This window comes from Lepidochelys kempii, chromosome 17 (assembly GCF_965140265.1).
Source record: "Lepidochelys kempii isolate rLepKem1 chromosome 17, rLepKem1.hap2, whole genome shotgun sequence".
NCBI classification, from domain to species: Eukaryota; Metazoa; Chordata; order Testudines; family Cheloniidae; genus Lepidochelys; species Lepidochelys kempii.
In genome coordinates, this window is record NC_133272.1 from 8,266,381 (window position 1) to 8,277,749 (window position 11,369).

Genomic DNA, 11,369 nt, shown 5'->3' on the forward strand with positions numbered 1-11,369 from the left:
CTGGCCCCAAACATGGGCGCTGAACACTTGAAAATTTGCCCCCGAACTCTTTCAAAAGTCTGGCCTACCCTTCACCTCTTCAAACCTCCAAATGATGTTATTTCATCACAGCCACTGAAGGGGGAAAGAAATAGCTAGTGACAAAAATTAAAATCCTTCCCCAAACAATAAATGCACAAGCAGCCCTCAGGTGCAAATGCACTGTGAACTCAGAGAACCCTCTATCCATCAGAATCACTTTTTTTTTTTCAGCTGCATTTGTAGCTCATTGGCTCCCCACTGGCTCTCATGAAATACTACTTGGTTCCTTTTTGGGAGACTCAGACATAAAACTGATCTATCTTGTCCCTTTTTAAGGGTGTTTGTTTCTATGAAGATACCTTGCACCTAAAGAAACAAGGCAGCACAGCATTCCCCAGCAGACAGCATTGCTGGTTAGAATACGCCAGGTGTCTGACCACTAGGCCACCACACCACACAGGAGCAAAGGGGAACAAGTTGGGGTCACTGACCATTATCTTTCCCAGTGGCTCCCAGTTACCTGTGCTGAAGAATTTTGTCCAATTGCCTATGGAGCCTCCTGCCTGCCTCTCGCACTGGAGGAGTTGGTGGCAGGTCTGGAGGAGCTCAGCTCCCATTGCTATGCTCTGAAAAGAAAGCGAGAGCAGCAGGTGAGAATGAGATCCAGATGAAACTCATTTCACCATAACACTTCAGCAAGGCCTGCTGCAGCCTTCCTGTTGTGCCACTTCCTACTGAACCCCATCCAGCCCCTTTTTCTTCCCCAGGAGTTTCTCAGAGCTCTCCTAGGAAGCTCAGGGGTCACCTGCCATGACTTCCTTTCCTCTTTTTAAGCAAGCCCCATTTAAAGAAGCCATGTCACATAGGAACGTTCCTTCCCATTGGGAGTTGGCCTCAGCCCCCTCCAGAGAGAAACTCTCACCACTGCTGTGCTGGATGCAGCCTCTAAACATTTAGGTCCCAGTTCTGCAAAGATTTATGCACGTGCATAACTTGATGGCCCACCAGTAGTCTGAGGGACTTTGTTATCTTTGCAGGGTCAGGGCCTCGGTGTTCTTTTCTTGCCGCACTGAGCGACTATAGGCAAGGGGCTATGATCAGGCCCTGAATCCTGCCTATTGCTGGGACAGCTTTATTTTTTTAAATCCAAAGCCCCCACTTTGGTTTTATTATTTAAAAAAAATACCAAGTACAAGCAGGTAAAGCAACTGGTCAATAGCTTAGATAGATGCGTCCCAAAGAATTTAGCAAATTATATCTATCCAGCCCCACTGCAATGGGATGGAGAAAGGCACCCAGGCGGGAAGCAAGCTTCACAGGTGAAGGAGGAGGGGAAAATGAGTCTCCAACAGTGACCGAGGCCGTGATCCTGCAATGAGCTCCATGCAGGTGGACCCCTGAGTCAGCCCCTTATAATTAAAGCTAAGATTTTGTCACAGATATTTTTAGTAAAAGTCACGGACAGGTCATGGGCAATAATGAAAAATTCACTGAAGCCTGTGACCTCTCCTTGACCTTTACTAAAAATATCCATGACAAATTAAGGAGCCTGTGCAACTGCAGATGGGCTGAGAACTCCAGGGCCCCCCACCACCTGTGGGAGCTCAGAGGTCCAGGGTCCTCCTGTGCTGGTGGCTCTGAGCTGCGGGTGTCCTCCTGGCCTCCCACAGCTGCTGGGAGCTCAGGGCGTTCCCCCACTGCCCATGGAGGCAGAGATCTGTGGGGGTCCCCATGCTGCCCGCGGTAGCTGGGTGCTCCGGGGGTCTCCCATGCTGCCCATGGCAGCGGGCAACTGCTGGGGCCCCCCTGCCACCTGGGGCAGCAGGGGTACCCTGAAGCTCCCTGCCTCCACAGGCAGCAGAAGACCCTGCAGCTCCTAGCCGGTGCTGGATGAAGTCATGGAGGTCTTTGGAAGCCAAGGAATCCGTGACCAAATCGCAGCCTTACTTATAATTTTAAAAACCCACTTTTAAAAATATCCAGCTTTATTACAGTGGCAACTTAGAGCCCCAGGGTGCGAGGTGCTGTACAAACACGTGTGAGAGACAGTTCCTGCCCAGAAGATCTCATGGTCTAACCCAATAAAGGGTAGGAGAGGAAATGGTGGCCCAAAGTCACACAGCTGGCCACTGGCAGAGCTGCAAATAGACCTTAGAGCTACAATGTTGCAGTCTCTAACATCCCATTGGAGCACCCTGCCCTAATTTTTGACTTGACGCTTTTATTACTCACGTTGGGCTCAAGCCATCCCTGGCGTAACTTGATTCCAGCGGGGTTACGGCAGCCTGGAATGGCTTTCTCAAACATAAAAATAAAACGTTTACCTGCTCCTTGCCTGAGACTTTCTACATCAGCTTTTAGCCCCAGGCAGACTTTTATGGCTCACTTCTAAACCCCAGACTGGAGGGTTCATACAACGGTGAGGTTAACATAACCTACTGTAGAATGTCACTGGAGTCATGGTATCATTTAACAAGACTTCACTTATTAGAAGCCTTTGTAAGAGGGGCTCAGTCATTGTCAGAAAATGTGCCCCAAAATGGGATTTCCCACTTTTCTTTTAAATGACTGGACTTTCTTACTGTGCTTTAACACAGAAAAAAAAGGAACTGACCCCAGTCTGTTGTCCTGATCATCTGACTATTGCTTTCTTCACCTTCTGATGGCAAGCAGTGTTAGGTAAAAGGCTACTGGCCAAATTCAGAAGGGGTGCAAGCAGGCACAGAAGTCAACAGACGTGAGCCAGCCATGAAAGTACCTTGGTACCTTTACGGCCCTCTTCAGCTTTGGCGTCAAGCAGCTCACAAGCACGAATACATTTATCCTCTCCAGACGCTTGGGAAGTAGGGAAATAGTCTTATCCCATTTCACACCTAGGGAACTGAGAGGTTCAAAGTCACAGGGGCAGTCTGGGGCAGAGCCAGGAACTGAACCAGATCTCCTAACTCTCAATCCAGTGCCTTGACCACAGACCATCCTGAATTGGATCTGTCTTGCTTCGGTCTGACCCAGTCTGGCCATTCTTAGGAGAGAAAAGAGGTGGTGCTTAGAAATGCCTGTTAGACATCTAGCCTGCAGGACTTCAGCATTCATTTTCTAGGTCCCTATTTGAATTCCTCATAGCATCTTAGTGCTTAGGCTGTGGTCAGCCATACGGACCCACTCACTGACCCTTGTCCCTGGCAACCCTTGGCGGGGGGGGAAGGGGGCTTCATAACTGCATGTTGCTAAACTGAACCTCCTTTACTAGATCTTCATCACTCCCCCCTTTAAATAGAGATGGGTTGGCCCAGAAGAATGCTCCTGGGTGAGGAGTCAAGAAACCCCAAATCCTAATCCCAGCTCTGCCACTGACTGGTGTGGTCTCACCCAATCACTTCCTCCCTGCCTCAGTTTCCCTGTCTGTAAAACAGAGAGAATAGTGCCCTACCTCATTGGGGGTGCTGTGGGGATTAGCTAGGGAATAGTTTTTACAGCACTTTGACCCTGAATAGCATTCTGGATTATTAATTATAAGAATGGCTTTTGGGGGAAGGAGGGGCCCTCTGCAGCCCTGTCAGAGCCTCAGGAACTCAGCCTTGTCCTTCCCACCCCATACAAGGCCTCACATCACAGCCACCATCCTTATGACCAATGAGGACTACTTCTTTCAGAACCCCCCCACCAGCGCTGCTCTTTTATTGCCCAGGCAAGTCTTTATGGACCAGACATTTCCGTCCATGAGAGCTGAGCATGATGCCTCGAGTGGTCAGAGAAGAATACGTGAAGCCACCCCTGAGCTGGACATAACACAGTGAGTACTATTACCTCTAGTTTATCAATGGGGGAAACTGCGGCACACAGCCACAGAGCAAGTCAGAGGCAGAGCCAGCGAAATTCAGAATTATCTCAGTTCACCAAACTTTTGCAGCAAAGCTCGTGCCTGTCCTTTTCATGAGCAAGATGGCACCACTGGACCCTAAGCTCACCAGCCGTTTATGGGCTGGCAGGGCCCTGCCTTGGCTGTTATACTTGGAAGAGCTCAAGAAAGCTTTGAACTGCTGCCAGGATGAGGGAGTCTGTCTCATCCCAGAAGTACATTCACTTGTAATTGCCTCCTCCATGCAGGCGAGCTGGGGTTCTGTTGGTATCCAATAAATCAATGGGCTGGCTCAGAATGCTGTTGAAAGCAAGAATGACAGGAGGTTGTGGGGGCTTGGGGCGGAACAGACAGGAGGAATCACTGGATTAGTGAGTCCACAGGAGGGACAATTCTACAGACTCACTGACTGATTCTCCTTAAAAATCTAGTTGTGTACCAACCTCAGCCCTTTCCGCCCAATCTAGCCATTGAAAATCACCTGACTTCACAGGATTGTTATTATTTGTCTCCTAGGAGTCCCAGTCATGGACCTGGACCCCATTGCGCTATGCACTGTGCAAATACAGACAGTCTCTGCCTCCAAGAGTTTACAATCTAAGTATAAGACAAGATATCCTCTGGTACACAGGCTCTACACCACATATTAGGCCATTGTAAAATAGCAACTGTGGCCCAAATGTCACTCTCTTTTACCCTAGTGGAACACCTGTGAAGGCTGAAGGATTGCACTGGTGAACCTGGGCCAAATTCCAGCCCCACCATTTACAATGGGAATGTTGCCACTTCTTTCAGGGAGACCAAAAACTGACCACTGAGTCCAGAGTTTGGCATAGTGTTTATATAGCTCTGTACCAGGATTTTCACCTTGTATATCATATGCACCAGTGCTAAGTACATAATTATTTATTAGTACTTGTGGTGCCATAGCACCCACAAGCCCCAGTTAAGGTGCTGAACTAATTCATAGGCAGACATGGTAATCTCTCCACTTCAGGGACAATCTAATTTAAGACCAGGCTCAATAAAAGGCATAGAACAAACAATAGAAGGGAATGTGTGTATGTGAGACTGTAAGAAGCTGCAGCTACATTGGTAGCTATTGCACGGCTGGATGGTTTGAAATCATCACCTGAAAGTTTTGAGGGTTGTAACTAAGCATAATCCGTAAACCCAACTAATCGGGCCCTTTGTTCAAATGAACCATCACTGGCTGGCTGGTTTCTTGCAGATGTCCAAGCAGGAGTGGTTCTATGCTGGAGGGATGTGAAGGAGAAGACAGTAGCATGGCCTTTGGCTAGCCCTAGCAGAGTGTAAGTGGTGACATAAGGTGGAAGGCAGCAGGGGCTTGATATTGGAGCCCTGGAGCTGAGCAGGTCAAAACATGTTTTCATGAGATGTTTTGAGATTTTCCACGTACTTCTCATTTGGCAGATTCCAGACCAGAACCATTTTCCATGAAAGCTTCCATTGAAAGTTTATTTTTGAGAGTCTCATTTCTCCTCTCAGTGGAGCCAATGGCGGTGATAGTGTTGAAGGAAGAATATGGCCCTCAGCCTTCATTCCAGACAGCTGTGCTTTCCGGGCCAAGTCCTGAGGATCAGGATGACTTCTGAGCCCTTATAACAAGGGCTAACTCTAATGCAGGGGATGGGAGCTATTGATCTGAATACACCTATTATCATAGTGATTTTAGAGATGTGAGGCACAGAAAGGTTAAGTGACTTGCCCAAGTCACCCAACAGACTAACTGCAGGCCCAGGAACAAAACCTGGGTCTCCTGAGCTCTAGTCTAGTACACTGAGCAACATTGCGCTCCTGAAAGAAGTTCTACAGTAATCTGAAGTAATAGGTCCAAGCCCTGCTGTTTACACTAGTGATACTACAGTACTTCAGGCTTTTACTGTACAATACGGCCATACGCTTTCTAATAATGGAGAATAAGCTGTCTCATTACCATGCATCTCACCATGATATTACTGTAACACAGCCCCACTGGTAGCTGTTTAAAGGCCCTCATCTCTCCTCCTTACTGGCATTGGCAAGAAAAACAGCTTAATGAGTCATCTCAGGTGGAATCCAAGTTGCAGTGAGTTGGCTGCTCAATAGCATATTAACCACGATGACTCTCTCTCATTGCATACAGGATGAAAACTCTCTCATAGGGACCAGGCCTAATCAGTCTACTGCAGAAGGAAGCATCACAAGTGACTGCTGCCGTGTAAAATGTATCCTTTAGGGATTATTCTTTGCTTCTTTTACTCATCTATGTCAGCCAAACAGTTGAAGGAAACTAAAGGTGAAGAACTGTCTTTTTTGTGTGTGCGTGGACATGGTTGTGTGGTAGTACTTTATCTGTTACCAGCCATTGGAGCACTTGATACTGATTTGCTTTCATTTTCCTTGCTTATGGCCTAGTTTAAATTCCATTGAAGTCAGTGGAGAGACTACAGTGGGCTTTGGATTTGATCCATATTACTTGTTCCTGTATTCTTCTAGTATTTCTGGAGCTTTAACAGAAGCTACTAAAGTTAGACATTTTTAAATCAGTGGGTCCAGATATCTTGTATCCAAGAATTTTAAAAGAGCTGGCTGAGGTTCTGGCTGGCCTGTTAATGTTGATTTTCAATAAAAGGCTTGGAAGACTGTTCCAGAAGAATGGAAGAAAGCTAATGTTGTGCCAATTTAAAAATTGTAACTGGGATGATCCAGGTAATTATGTGCCTGTCAATCCTGGGCAAGATAATGGAGCAGCTGATATGGGACTTGATTAATACACTTAAAAAGAGATCTTGTCAAATTAATCATCTCTTTTTTTGATGAGATTACAAGTTTGGTTAATAAAGGTAAAAGTGTTGACATAATAGCTGTCAAGGTTCCTTCCCCACTCTGAACTCTAGGGTACAGATGTGGGGACCTGCATGGAAACCCCCCTAAGCTTATTTTTACCAGCTTAGGTTAAAACTTCCCCAAGGTACAAACTATTTTACCTTTTGTCCCTGGACCTTATTGCTGCCACCACCAAGCGTCTAACAAATATAACAGGGAAAGAGCCCACTTGGAAATGTCTTTTCCCCCCACATCCCCCCCAAGTCCTACACCCCCTTTCCTGGGGAAGGCTTGATAAAAATCCTCACCAATTTGCATAGGTGAACACAGACCCAAACCCTTGGATCTTAAGAACAATGAAAAAGCAATCAGGTTCTTAAAAGAAGAATTCTAATTAAAGAAAAAGAATCACCTCTGTAAAATCAGGATGTTAAATACCTTACAGGGTAATCAGATTCAAAACATAGAAAATCCCTCTAGGCAAAACCTTAAGTTACAAAAAGACATAAAAACAGGAATATACATTCCATTCAGCACAACTTATTTTATCAGCCATTTAAACAAAACAGAATCTAACGCATATCTAACTAGATTGCTTATTAACCCTTTACAGGAGTTCTGACCTGCATTCCTGCTCTGGTCCCGGCAAAAGACAACACAGACAGAGAATCGTTTGTTCCCTCGCCCCCCTCCAGCTTTGAAAGTATCTTGTCTCCTCATTGGTCATTTTGGTCAGGTGCCAGCGAGGTTGTCTTAGCTTCTTAACCCTTTACAGGTGAAAGGGTTTTTCCTCTGGCCAGGAGGGATTTAAACGTGTTTACCCTTCCCTTTATATTTATGACAATAGCCTTCTGTGAGACGTTTGACTTGATACTGCACAACACTTTGATTAAAAATTAGACTGACATTAAAATTAACATGGTACACATTAAATGGATTAAAAACTGGCTACATGATAGGTCTCAGCATGTAATTATAAATGGGAAATCGTCATTGAGCAGGTGTGTTTCTAGTGGGATGCCACAGGGATTGGTTCTTAACCCTACCTCTTTAACATTTTTATCAGTGACCTGGAGGAAAACATAAAATCACAACTCAAAGTTTGCAGACAACACAAAAACTGGTGGAGTGGTAAATAATGAAGAGGACAGATCACTGATATAGAATAATCTGGCTCAGTTTGTAAAATGGGAAAAAGCAAATGATATGTGTTTTAAGAGGACTAAATATAAATATATACAACTAGGAACAAAGAATGTAGGCCATATGTACAGGATGGGGAACTCTATCCTGAAAAAGATTTGGGGGTCATAGTAGATAATCAGCTGAACATGAGCTCCCATTGTGATGCTGTGGCCAAAAGAGCTATTGAGATCCTGGGATGCAGAAACAGGGGAATCCTGAGTAACAGTAGAGAGGTTATTTTACCTCTCTATTTAGCACTGATGTGACCACCGCTGGACTACAGTATCCAGTTCTAGTGCCCACAATTCAAGAAGAATGTTAATAAATTGGAGAGGGTTCAGAGAAGAGCCACAAGAATGATTACAGGATTAGACAACATGCCTTAGAGTGATAGACTCCAGGAGCTCAAGCTATTTAGCTTACAAAAGAGAAGGTTAAGGGGTGACTTGATTACAAGCTATAAATATCTATATGGGGAACAAATATTTAATAATGGGCTCTTCAATCTAGCAGAGAAAGGTCTAACACCATCCAGTGGTTGGAAGTTGAAGCTAGACAAAGTCAGACTGGAAATAAGGTGTACATTTTTAAATGGTGAGAGTAATTAACCATGGGAACAATTAATCAAGGGATGGATTCACTATCACTGGCTAATTTTAAATCAAGATTGGATATTTTTTCTAGAAGATCTGCTCTACGAATTATTCTGGGGAAGTTCTGTGGTCTGTGTCATACAGGAGGTCAGGCTAGATGATCACAATGGTCCCTTGTAGCCTTAGAAGCTATGGGTATACTTGACACTTGGCTGTTTCCCTGAGAGAGGCTCAGTTGATCTTTAACTCTGGCATCACTCAACAGACTTTCAGGAACCACAAATGGACACAAACTTTGTGATGGCGATTGGCGAGGCTGGCAGAATGCAAGGTGCCCGAGGGCTGAACACAATTTGCATAGACATCCACATCAGTCTGAGACCCGAGATCAATACACAAATCATCATCAGCTTGGTTTGGATCTTCACTTTCTCTGGCAGCTGTATAGAAATGGCTCGTGCTTGAGTTTCCCCATCAACTGCACTTGATCAAGTTAGTTCTCCGCTTAGAGTTAGAGGATCATGTTTTAGGACATCTGCGCCTCTGACTATTATTACTATTACATTAACACTTAGAGATCCAGCCACGCACAGGCCCCAGTATACTGGCCAGAGACACTTGATAAGAGACAGTCCTTGCCCCCAAAGAGCTTACAATCTCAACAGACAAGACTGAGAAAGGAAGTGTTATGACTAACCGGTATTTCCCTCTGCCTCTGCTAATTCGACACTACAAAATTCTACTCACCCACAGCAATTCATTTGTTTTGATAGGTAAATGTAATACCGGTAATTCCACCTGCCTCCATCATCCACTGTGTGGTTAATTTTCATGGCCATTTTACAAGACTGTATTTACAGGGCTGCTGGTATGTCAAGACCACAGCTTACCATGCTGGCCAACGTTGGCTCATTGTTTACGGGCACTCCCACATCTGTCTGTATCTAACTGTTGTCTCTGGTCTTATTCTTAGATTGTGAGCGCTTTGCCAGGACCATCTTTTTTGTTCTGTGTTTGTACAGTGCCTAGCACACTGGGGTCCTGGTCCATGACTGGAGCTCCTGTACTAAGACAGAAACAAGGTGATTTCCACCCCCAACCCTATTTCTTTATTATTAAGAACTTCTTGTGAGAAATTCAAAATCAAGTTTCATGCTAATTCAGAAGCTGAGATCTCACTAACCATATGCTGGTGTCCAGACTAAAGCCACTGTCGCTTGTACATTACCTCTTTAAGGTGCAAAGAGTAGGTAAGAATTGAGTTTGCACCTTTTTTGCTTCTTTATGAGGTACCATGAAGAATTTTTCCCCCTCCCTGTTTGACTTAAGAGGGTATCAGGGAGATCAAGGTTTGTATTCCGTTTGCTCTCTGAAGGATGAGAGAATTGCTCAGACATGGGGACAAAGCTGTTTGAATCTCTTGTGGAAAAAAAAAAAGCTTCTCTCCCAGGTGCTTCTCCACAGTTTGAGTTAAATAGGTGTTTGGAGAGGAGAAGGGGAAATTAAAGAGATTTAAACAGCCTGCCTAAAAATTCTTCCTTCTCTCAATGGCTCATGCGTTGTCTTCTTGTGATGTCAGAAGGCTACCAATTTCTTCAAGGAGTCCTCCAGCAAAATAGGGAAAACTAACAGGAAAAATAAGCAAAGGGGTGAAATGGGAGAATCCCTTTAAAAAAAATCATTGGTGGTCCTCTTGGTACGTTACAAATCAGGAGAACGGGGCTATTTTTTCATGTTTTGCTGGTCACCTTTTAAACAAACATCTATCCCATGTTTTTGGGAAGGGTTTGCATATTTTTATTTAGTGCTGAAAGACTAATCCTCAGAATATCAATAAGCAGAGTTGACTGTGAAACACCAGGACAAATAATTTATGGGAAAAATCTCAGACTTATTCCCTTTGGTTCTCTCTTTTAAACCTACACCCCAATTTTTTTAAAAATCTCAATCAAGTGTCCATGACTATGAAAATGATTTATCTCGTCGAGGTGTAATCTACCCATTGTTAGAAAAGGATGGCCTCATGGTTAGAGTGCTCTTAGACATAGAAGTCCCAGATTTAATTCCCTTCTTTACCATTAACATCCTGTATGACCTTGGGCAATACATGCCTTTAAAAAAATTGCCCTTCATCTCTCTGTGCCTCAATTCCCCATGTATAAAAGGGTGCCAATAGCATTGCCCTACTTCACAGGAGAGTCGTAACGATAATTACATATCAAACATTGAGGTGCTCAGATACTGGGCTCCTACTTGCCTACATAGTTACCAGTGCTGTTAAATCTGCGTTTCTCAAATGCTACCACTGTGACCACATGTGGCCACCAGGGGCTTTTCTTGCGGCCACAGCCTCCTGGGCTGTGATGGGGGCGGGGAGCAGTGGCCTCTCTGCCAGGGCTACCAGCAGGAGTTGGGCCCTGCCCCCCTCCAGGGAGACAAACGCTGGCGGTGCAGGCAGTTAGTAAATTCCCCACTTTCCCGAGGGTGGCGGGGGGAGGGGCATGCTTCAGCTGCGGGGCTTGGGGCTCCATCCACATGGTAACAGGCTCTGGTCCCAGACTCACCATCCACACCATCGTCCCTGGGTCCCATGGCCTCCCTGCCCATCCCCACCCCCCATGCAGGGCTTAATTTCTCCCAGGGCTTGCCGGGGCTGTGTAGGTCTGCTGTAATAAGTGATATTAAGAAACATACAAATATTACTTTTCACAGCAGCAGACTTACTATCTAGCAAGTTTTTTTTAAAAAGCAACCAAAAAAGCAAAAGAAACAACAAAGACAAGAACATGCAAAGCACCTTATTTGTGTTTCTATTCTGATTAGGTCCAGTAAAGAATAGAAACCACTGTACATTATTTTTATTACGGAGTCTGAAAAAAACC

The 11,369-nt window shown here is 45.0% G+C and overlaps 1 long non-coding RNA gene across 1 annotated transcript in view; it reads left to right on the top strand.

Annotated features, from left to right (window-relative positions):
- Positions 1 to 11,015, top strand: part of LOC140899746 (uncharacterized) — a 35,091-nt gene extending 24,076 nt beyond the window's left edge. The window contains exons 2-4 of the long non-coding RNA XR_012155437.1: positions 3,710 to 3,814; positions 6,027 to 6,108; positions 8,753 to 11,015. This is a non-coding gene — a long non-coding RNA (uncharacterized lncRNA). The remainder of the gene's footprint in view (positions 1 to 3,709; positions 3,815 to 6,026; positions 6,109 to 8,752) is intronic.
- The last annotated feature ends 354 nt before the right edge of the window (positions 11,016 to 11,369 follow it).